Here is a 10,763-nt window from a genome sequence, read left to right as displayed (position 1 = left end):
ATATATATATATTAGGAAACCTTGGACAAAACCTGCTTAAAAATCCTAAATTTAGATATAATATATATTGCTTAAATGGAAAAGGAAAATTTTTAAACAAATACCTTTTAAAGGTCACGTGGAAAATATATTTAGAATCGCAGAGCTAAGCTCTTCCTGTTCTGATGCATTCACCGGAAAGATTTACCTTCTTCCAAGTTTGGGAAGGCTGCCAAAGAACATTTTGTGTTTGTTGGCCATCTATCGGATAATGAGTATATGTTGCACTCTCCTGACCGAAAAATATTTTTCTTCTTTTCAAAGTATAGTATTTTATCTAATGTGTAACTAAAAAATGCTTTATTTTTCTAATTTACTCTTAAAATGAAAAATTGGTTTTATGGAGAACAACATTTAAGTTTTAACTTTAATTTTTATTAATAAATTTGAACAAATATACTTTTTCAAGTTTATGCAGGAAGATTAATCATCGGTAACTTTTTAAATCTGGATACAGCTCGAAAAGAATGTTTGCAAAAATAGACACAGCTCAAAATGCGTGTCTATAAAAATAGGCATAGCATTTTATTCCGTTTATCCCACTCCCCTTATGAGCATTGTTCTTTTTATTAAAAAATTATCAATTTAAATAAAATAATGAAGTCATAGCGTTCCTTTGAATAAATTACTCGGTACATTTTAAAAATTAGTCCATTTTTTAGAGAAAAAGATGATAAAAATTGCCTCAATGTGGTAAAATTTTTCATGTTTCTGGTTTTACGGAAACATCAAAAAGCAGGGTAATTTTTGACATGTGCTTTGGTAATGATTTTGTAATAATTAACAATAAAATATAATTTTATGATATGTGATAAAATTTTGTAAAATTGGTAAAATTCAGTATTTTTACCATGATACCTACAAGTACAGCATAAAGCCATTTATTTGGTTACATTTACATTCCAGTTTTGCAATTTTTACGAAATGTGTAGTAATAAAAATTATAATTTTAAACTTACCAAATGATTGTTGAAATACACTATATTTCTGTTGTATTGACAAAGATTTTTTTTACCAGAAATTTTATTACCATTCATTACGGTAATTTAAACAGGATTGTTTCCTCCGTGAAAAAATGCTTTAAAATTTAACAGTTGTTTATACAATGTGGTCACATTTAGAGTTCTGAATAAGAAGACTACGCCTAAAAAGTTACATCTCTTCCCTTTTCTCTCTCTGTAAAAGTGAAAGTCCATCCGGATGTACTACATATGCCTATGACTCAAGAACGGGGACATCGATTTGAATCGTATTCTTATACTAATTCTACAGTTTTATTCTACAGTTTTTAAACTAATTCTACACTTTACGAATTTGTAAGGGATGTTTTTAAACAATAACATATTTCTAGCTTTTTGTGTTTTAGGCACAGTATCGAAAATACGAAATTTCATTGATAAACACCATTGTTTTAGATAAAAACATGCGCTATCAGGGAGTGAAGTACCGCAATTTCAAACAATATTTAAAAAACAGAAGCAGGCGTAACCACTGAAAATACAGAAGTAAAGAATGCTGAAACAAATAATAAGGCTAACATAAATTAACGAAAATTTAAGTATTTTCGTACACCGTCAGCGATAATGTTAAGCATTAATATTCTTATTCGTCCAAACGGCATTTTAGTTTCAAGAACTTTAAGTTTATTAAGTTATATTACTAAGACTTTTCATTGCCAACTATTAATTATAATAATTAATTGTTCTCATCTTTTTTTATAACGAATTTTAAATTCTGAAACCTTTCCTTATAATTATCTTATTTATAAATATCAGAAACTTTATTAAAAAAATCAGCAATTATCGGTTATTTGTATCATGAAGACAAGTTTGCCAACAAGTGGAACAAGGTCAGGTTCTGATTCAATTGTATTATTTAAAGTTGAGTTGTCCAAGCTTCTGAAGTTTTCTTTTTAGTATTTATTTAAAAATTTCTCTTAGTTAGTAACAGTTAACTGAAAAATTTTCTAATATTGCAAAGACTCTTAGATTTAAAGCAAAAAAAAATTGTTTACAGAATTAATTAAAATAGCAGTTTCACAGAGTATTAATTTTTAGTTATCAAAGATATTACTATTTATAAGTAATGCATGCTTTGAAATTTAGATTTCATTTCCTAACATCAAAAATTAATTGTTTTCTAGTTACTTGTGTTTCTACTTATGTTTAAATGATCATAATATTGTAGACGTCGATAAAACTAATAATGAACAATTTATCTCATTAAAATTATCTTATTATTTTAAATAACAAAAATTGCTAACAATACTAGACGGAATGCAATGAATATTAAAAGCAAAAAACTGTATTGCTTATTATTTATCGAGCAAAAAAATTATACATCCTCTATGGTAATAAAATTTTTAATAAAATAAACAATATATTTGATAAATAAAACCAAAGTATTTAAACCATTCGTATGGTAATTTTTCCTTTGCTATGGTAACGGTTAGCTGGAAGTTCAAGTGTTCAAAATTATAGTTCTTATTACCACAGTGAGGAAGAAATACAAAACAAAAAAGTAAATTTTATACTAAGTAAATTTTTCTCAACTGTTTTTATACTAAGTTCTAAGATATCATGAAAAAGTTTCAACATTTTACCACATTTATCAAATTTTATCTCATATTATAAAACTAGTTAGTAAACATAGTTATATTTATCAAAGTACTTCATTAAAAATCTCCGAGCTTTTTGGTATTTCCATAGCCAGAAACATGCACATTTTATCATATTCTGGTAGTTTTGACCATTCTTAGTGTATAAATATTCTCTTAAATACTAATAACTTACCCATTTTATCTTTATACTTTATTCAATCAATCGTATATACACTAAAATCCGTTTAAATGATTTGAAGCTTAATACTTCTTATCAAAAAATGTCAGTCAATCTTTTACTAACATTTCAAATTCTTCATCAAATTCATTTAGTTAGAGCTGATTTCTTTTTTCCGAGATCGAAAAAGAAACGGTCATTTCCTTGGAAAGGAAGTTAATTAATTGCCTAAAGCGAAAATGAACAGAAAAAGAAAATCTCCTATCATCTGAAAAATACAAAAAATTTCCATTCCCTTAATGCAATATGAAATAAAACAGTCTTAATGATTTTACTACTAATGGTTAAAAGAGCTCTGTTAGTTTCTTTGTTATTAGCTAATGTAAAACTATATTTCGCAGTAAAGTTGTTTCTTATAAGTAAGATGAAAGACAAATGTAAAATACAATTTCATAATTGGAAATATAATATTTTTTGAAACTTTAGAGATATATCCATTACTAATAATATTTTCTTGACAGTGCATTGTGACAATCCTTTTCGCAGTTAAAGGTTTTTAACTGTCTTCAATTAAGGGTTTCGCAATTAAAGGTTTTTAATTGATTTTTTAATTTTACGTAGTAATATCAACGTCATCATTGAGTGGTTTTCTAACTATACGCAATAATCGCTCTGTTCTCAACAACTGATTTTCTAATTTTATGCAACAAAACTATCTCATTGAAGTACAGTTTTCTCTATATACGCAATATTCTGTTCATAATGGAGAGTAATCCCATTATACACAATAATTGAAATATAATTTTCGTTTTTGTCGCATGCCTGTTTAGGCAGTGGGGGTGCGATTGTTCCTGTTTTTCAGTGGCACCATCTATAACTAGGAATTCAACTTCTGCCACACTATTCACACAACCACAACCCGTTTATAGGGTGGGTCACATTCACACACAAAGGAGAAAGGACATATAACACACAGAGAGAGAAAGAAGCATCCATGCCTTGCCCGGGATTCGAACCCAGGACCTTTCTGATGCAAGGACAGCTCCCTGCCCCCTACACAGACCGGTCGGTTGAAATATAATTAATATATCTTTTTCGAAATCTACGCAAGTATAGTTCTATTAGCAAAGAAAAGATTTCTAACAGTTGGGAATAATAGCTATCTCCGCAAAGCAGGTTTTCTATTTGCACATGCTTATGGACTGTCCTTAACTAAAGATTCTAACACAAACGTGGTTTTTTTTCCTTAACAACTTCAAAGAATCATTAATCTAGGAAAAAAGGCTAAATTTCCAAAATTGAAAGAAATACTGGAATTTTTTGGATAATGATTGCAATATGAAATTTTTTATTAAGAAGAATATAAAACATGCTCTATTAAGTTTAATCATAATAATACTGTTTACTAATTTAATTACATATTCAAGGCATCTTTTAAAAAAATTACATAAAACATTAAATTTTTATCTAGTAAAATGTAAAAGAGAAAAATGCATGTTTGAGAAAACCCTAAATTTCACTTATGAAAGTAATGATGATTTTTAAATTTATGTTATTGTACATAGAAAGAGTGAGAAATTATAATGAACCAAAAGGCAGGAAATGCATCAAAAATTTCCGATTATTATCTCTTCCTAAACTCTGATATTGATAAACCCATGAATTAACGAAAAATAAGGTGAAAAAGAAAAACATGATTTTTCATAAGTTGGTTTAAATTAAAACATTGATTTTATATTTATTCAATTTTTACTTTTCTCAATGAGGCGAAATTTGAAGATTTTGTAAGAAAACTAGACCAATTAGATTTAACTAACTGTATTGTGGTGCTTCAATACTAGAAAGCATCAGCACTAAAGTGCTTTGAGACTAATTTAAATTATTTTAAGTTCGGTTAAACCTGGGATGGGCAAACTACGGCTCGCGGGCCAACTGTGAACCGCCGGAAGGTTTTATCCGGCCCGCGGATAGAATTTTAACTTGCCGATCCGTGTCGAATATAAACAAGATACATTATACATCCACTATTTTGTCTACTTTGTTTAAAGCTATTTTTGTTCCTTCTTTATAACAAAATACTGATGACTTTTTTACTTTCTCTATTGGTGGAATTGATGGAAATAGTTAGCACAGGTAGCTTCAATTAATAAAATGTTGAAACCAGAAGTTCTTTATAGAATAGCCGTGGATTAGCTCCAACGAGCGCTTGTCTTTCTGGAGGAGCAAACATATGGAATCTGGCATATGTGGATTGTGTTTCACCTGTGGCGAACAGCACATTTTAAGCTCCAACGAGTGGATTTTTCTGCCGGTGTGAGTTCTAAGATTATTATTGAGTATGGAAAGATTGCACACTATTGTTGTTTTTAAACATGTCAAAGTTTGAGTTTTGCAAATCATTACCAAAGGCTAGTTTCCAAAATTTAATATCTCATGCCCAGAAAATCAGCGCCATGTTTGCTTCATCTTATATATGTGAACAAGTGTTTTCAACTATGAACTTTAGAAAAAATCATTTGAGAAGTAGACTAAGAGACAAACTTCTAAAAATGAAATCTCAATTTCGTTCATCTCATTAAATATTTAAATCATAACTTCTATATAGTTTTTTACTCGACCCACCAAACTTTTTTCTCTCGATTTTTTACCCTCGACAAAAAAAGTTTGCCCATCCCTGGGCTGAACTGTATTGTAAGTAAATTTAAACATGCATGCATTTTACAGCTTAACAATTTATGTTTTCATTAACCTCTCTATATACAACTATCTACATATATGGAGGAAAAAATCTGTCTGAATTACTGAACTGTATGTTGATAGGATTGCTGGTAAAAAAAAAGAAGGGCATAATGCTAGTGTTAATAAAATCAAATTATACGGTATTTCTTTGAAACTTTTTCTGTTAATACAGAAAATTATTTACCGGGTATCCTGGTTATCAAAATTATTGTTCTTACTATCAAACCTTTCGTAAAAAATACAAAACAGAAAAGTAAATTTATCCGAATAAATATTTTTTATACCGTAAAAGATATCATGATAAACTAATAAATCTCGAAACATTTACTTAGCTTTATCACTTATTATAAAAATCATATTCTATTGTTAATTTTACTAAAATCTTTATCAGAGCGTTTCGTTAAAAATTTCCAAGCTTTAAAGTGTTCCCATAGCGCCAAAGACACGTTACATATTGCCATATTCTGGCAGTTTTGACCATATTTTTTACATTACTGTAATTTCATTCCATAAATTTTTAGTAGTGACACTAACTTTATTCATCTGCACACTTTAAATATGCTTTTGAACTGTAATTTGGAAGTTTTATAAAAATTTTACTATTTGTTCACACAAGTTTTAAGTTTTTTCTATGAAAAATTTTTAATTCTTTCAATGCACTGTTTAATTTATAAATAATTTTTAAAAGTGAATAGTATGAATTTTCAAAAAAAATTGTAAAAGCCCTCTTCCTTATAGCATTGAGCATTTTTTATATTTCGTTTCAAATATATGAAACTTTAGAATTGTTGTTGTTACAACTTCAAATAACAATGTTAAAGTACTACTTGTGTTCGGATACTTTTCGCCACATATCTCTCTGTGTTTTAAATCCATATAACATAGTGTTTCTGATCTTTTTTTAAGAGTTGCCAACGCTAAAAAATGTTTCAAATAGCTTTACAACTCTTTGATAGAATTTTTCAAAGATCTTTTATCCTGATGTTTTGTTCACTGTGCATTTGTTTAGTAGCAGTATAAGCTACTTTCATTTCAGGAATGCTGACTGAAGTAAATAAAACATTTTTCAATGCTTGTTTCATTTTTATAAAAGTTTTCAAGTAGAATTGAAACAACTCAGAAAAAGTTTCTCAGTGTTTTATAATTCGAATAACCAGTTCTATGTCAAAGTTACTTTTTAAAGTAAAGTATTGGAAGTTGTAATTTACTTTTTTGGTAGGAAGTATTACTTTTCAAGTTTCTTAAAATGTAAAGTCTCAACAAATTAAAATTTTTAAGATTTCAAAAAAAAAATATGATTTGTAAAAAAATAATAATAATACCAGAACTACAATCTCTACTCTATAAAACATAATTAATTTAATAGTTGAAATAATTCATTTCACTATATTAAACTATCTATAAGAAATATGACATACATTTAAAAAAGCAATTTTTTTCTTTTATTATTTTTTTATAGTTATCCAATAAACAGTATTGCTAAGATGCTAAAACTGAGATTTACGATTATTACTTTATGTTACTGTCCTTACGAGAAAAACAATTGAAAATCAATTTTGTAAAAAATATTATTTTATGCCATTAGTATTGAAAATTGAAAACCAATTAATGCGACTGATAAGAAATAAGATTCACAAAAAAACTAAATAAGTTGAAATGCCAATGAAAAAGTCATTGATAAAGACAAAAATTTCCTTCGAATAAAATAAAAAAATATGAAGCACTTTTTTAATAACACCATTAAAAATAAATTAATGTTCCATGAATCTTGCATCTTGCAGAATATATATGTTGAAACATTTAAAGAATTCTGAAACATCGAAAACATTTATAAACCCCTTTTCTTTCGTCATATATTTTTGCGTATGACAATCATGCGTATACAAGTATAAATAGCAATTCAACTATTAAATAAACTGTTCTTTCTTTTTAATAATAACTTTCAATGTATTTTGCAGCTCAAAGGATATATTGCTCCTAAAATAAGTACAATTAAACAAATCGAATCATATAGATTTTGCTAAATATCAGTAAAAGCTGTAGTGGCTTAGGGGTTAGAGCACCCGCCTCTCAATGAAGTGATTCAGGTTCGAAATCCATCGATTATCTGGTCGATACGAAGAGATGAAGCAAAAAATCCTCGGAGGTACACATGTATCAGAAAACCGTGGGAGGGTTTTGGGATTGTCCTCTCCATTTAACGCAATTGCGGGTTAGTTCCATAAAAAAGTCCTCCTCCAAGTAGCATTTCTCCCAATACTTGATCCAGGAGTTCCCTTGTTTTCTGGATTAGGTTCACACAAGCTATTTAGTTGAATATTGATAATTGTAAACTCAGAATTTTGTGGGCTATTCAACGTCGATCTTATATAAACTAATTAGCCTCTTAAAAAGGACTCTTATTGATATCAAATGCAGAGCAAAATTTATGTCTGAACTATCCTACGCAAAGAAGCTTAAGACATGGAGGTATGCTATTTAAAACGTGCTATTTAAAATAACATTGGAAAAAGCAATTAGAGATACCAATATAAATACTAGGGGTACAACTATTCAAAACTCTATTAAAATATTAGCTTATGCAAATAATATTGATTTAATAGGATGTACAAAAGATGCTGTCTTAGAAGCCTTTACCAAGCTTGAGGCTTAAGCTAAAAAATTGGGTTGAACTATTAATCAGGATAAAAGCAAGTTTATGAAATTTAGTTATCTAAATTCTGAGTTTTAATCTCTCTTGATCCAAAGTTTCTCTAATACACAGGGACAATTATTACACTTAATAATGATATCAAAACACAATTAAATAACAAGCTAATGATGGCTAATAGGTGTTATTTTGAATTGCGAAACTAACTGAAATCAAAGCTCATTTCCATTAAAACTAAAATTAATTTATATAATACTCTAATTAAAACTGTATTGCTTAATCGAAGTGAATGATGGCTTTTAAATAAAATTGAGAAAAATAAGCTATGACTATTTTAAAAAAAATACTCTGAGATTTCGTCGCAGCTGTTAAGGAAAACAGTGTTCGGCGGATTCAGTTCAATTATGAATTATTCAGAAAGTTTGAAAAATTATTAAAACAAACATAATTTCATTTATAAAATTCTATAGAATAAGATTGCTATATCACATCTAGTTAATAAGCTGACTTTTGGAAAGTTTACAAGCAACCGAAAAGGAGGAAGACCAAACGCCAGATGGATTAATTCTGTGGGAAATGATTTCAAAAACCATGGGAATCTGTAAATGGAGGAACCTAGTGTCTGATCAAGCCAGATGGAGACGACTAAGACGGCAGCTCAAACCTGTATTAGGCAGTCATGCTGATGGATGAAGGTGAAGTTCAACGCCGGATTAGACGAAGCAAGGCTACTATTATATAAAATTATTGCATACAGTCCTTATTATATCTAAATTATGCAAGCTGTATTTTTACAGAAAAGATTAAATTTTTACAAGCGAAGAAAAAATTCTGAAATTTATAAAAGTTGTCATTAGGATTCAACTGGTTCACAACAAACGATTCTCAAACACTCAATGCGATATAAGATTCAAACGACTCATTTTACATACATTTTGACAAGACAAGATCTTACAATGAGAACTAGAGTATCTGAAGGAATAAATGCCGAGCATAATGATGAAATACGAAAGCAAAATGGGAAACATATTTTTTTTATTTTAAAAGATTTTGACTCTAGAATTAATAATAATAGGTGTTCCCTTTCTCGTCAATTTGAAGTGAGGCGAAGTGGAATGATACATGTTTATCAATTCTTACAAAGAGATTATAGAGATATTTTCTACAAATGATCTTTTCTCTCAAAGAAATTTTCGAGTTTGCAATTAAGATTAAAAATTGGCTTTATAAAACGATGCCAGACTGCTGAATAATTAATGTCTGAACAACCACAGTGCTGACGTAAAATATCCTCAGTTTTAGACGGCTCATGGGTCCCTTTGCCATCAGGCTAACAGTGAGAGGTTCTCGTTGTCTTCCTCTCGGTGTAATGTAAGTGCGGATGCACGAATCAAAAAGACATTCACAGATACAAAGTTTGTCCAAATACTTGATGCAGGAGTTCCCTTGTCTTCTGGATTGGGTTCAAAATTACAAGGCTACGAAGTTGAACATTAGTAGTCGTAAACCCGAGATTGTGTTGGCTGTTCAATGAAGGTTATAAAATCGGTTAAGAAAATGAAAACTGGATGTGTAAAATAAAATGCTTGACGTTTATTTTAAAATATGGCAGCACGACATTGGTCAATTAAAACATAATAACTTTCAAAAAATAAGGGAATAAAATAAAACAAATGTGTCTGAATATTATCTTAATGCAACAAAAACTGTATGCAGTAGGATTGTGGAACTGGCCTAAGCCCACGTTACACTGTTGTATGAGCGATGGATAAGTATGTTGCAAAAGTATTTTTGCTTAGCGTAATATCTTAAAAATTTTTCTTCTTATTTGGCCAATCACCTAATATGAGTACTTATTAGTTAAGTAATGAACTATAAAAAGCTTCCCAATACCTAAAAAATAAGTATAAAATTCTAAAAGTTGATTGTCTTGTTAACTTAAAATCGATGAAAACACAGCTAAAAGCAAAATAATTTTAATACTTTGTTAAAAGTTTAAGAATAAGTGACATAAAAAAGCAAATTTAAGTTAAAGACTTACAATGAGTGTATGTCAATGAATAATTAATTTAATGAATACATACTGAGACTTATAAAGTATTCATATTAAGAATCAATCAAGTAACAAAAATAAAATAAGTCTCTAATGACTAAAATATGCATCACTTACGTAAAACCAAAATTACCCCACAGTAAGTTTTAGATGTCTTCTCTAAATGAAATCTTCAATCTTAGAATGTTCTTATTAATCAGTTGGACGAATAATTATGATTGATTGTAGACACATACTTCACTATACTTAAAAAGAGAATATGTAAATAAAATAAAAGTGAATGGCTAAGGGAATATTAATCTTTCCAATAACATAATCATTTATTCTTGGCATAGATAAATAATGTTTGATTCTTGTTTCGCAGTTTTATTATTTATGAGAATTACTTCGAGAAATATGTGAGTAATTTCTGCTTTGTGAACTCCTCATCCAAGAATTTATCACATACCACCTTAATATTTTTGAAATTAAGTTGCTATTATATCTCATGTTTTCTTATTTTTTT

At 28.7% G+C, this 10,763-nt stretch overlaps 1 long non-coding RNA gene across 1 annotated transcript in view; it reads right to left on the bottom strand.

Annotated features, from left to right (window-relative positions):
* LOC107457016 (uncharacterized) overlaps positions 1 to 199 on the bottom strand; it is a 15,911-nt gene extending 15,712 nt beyond the window's left edge. Inside the window, exon 1 of the long non-coding RNA XR_006225500.2 lies at positions 105 to 199. This is a non-coding gene — a long non-coding RNA (uncharacterized lncRNA). The remainder of the gene's footprint in view (positions 1 to 104) is intronic.
* Between the last annotated feature and the right edge of the window lie 10,564 nt (positions 200 to 10,763).

This window comes from Parasteatoda tepidariorum, chromosome 5 (genome assembly GCF_043381705.1).
Source record: "Parasteatoda tepidariorum isolate YZ-2023 chromosome 5, CAS_Ptep_4.0, whole genome shotgun sequence".
Lineage (NCBI taxonomy): Eukaryota > Metazoa > Arthropoda > Arachnida > Araneae > Theridiidae > Parasteatoda > Parasteatoda tepidariorum.
The sequence above is the reverse complement of the archived record's forward strand: the minus strand, read 5'-3'. Positions and strand labels throughout refer to the sequence as shown.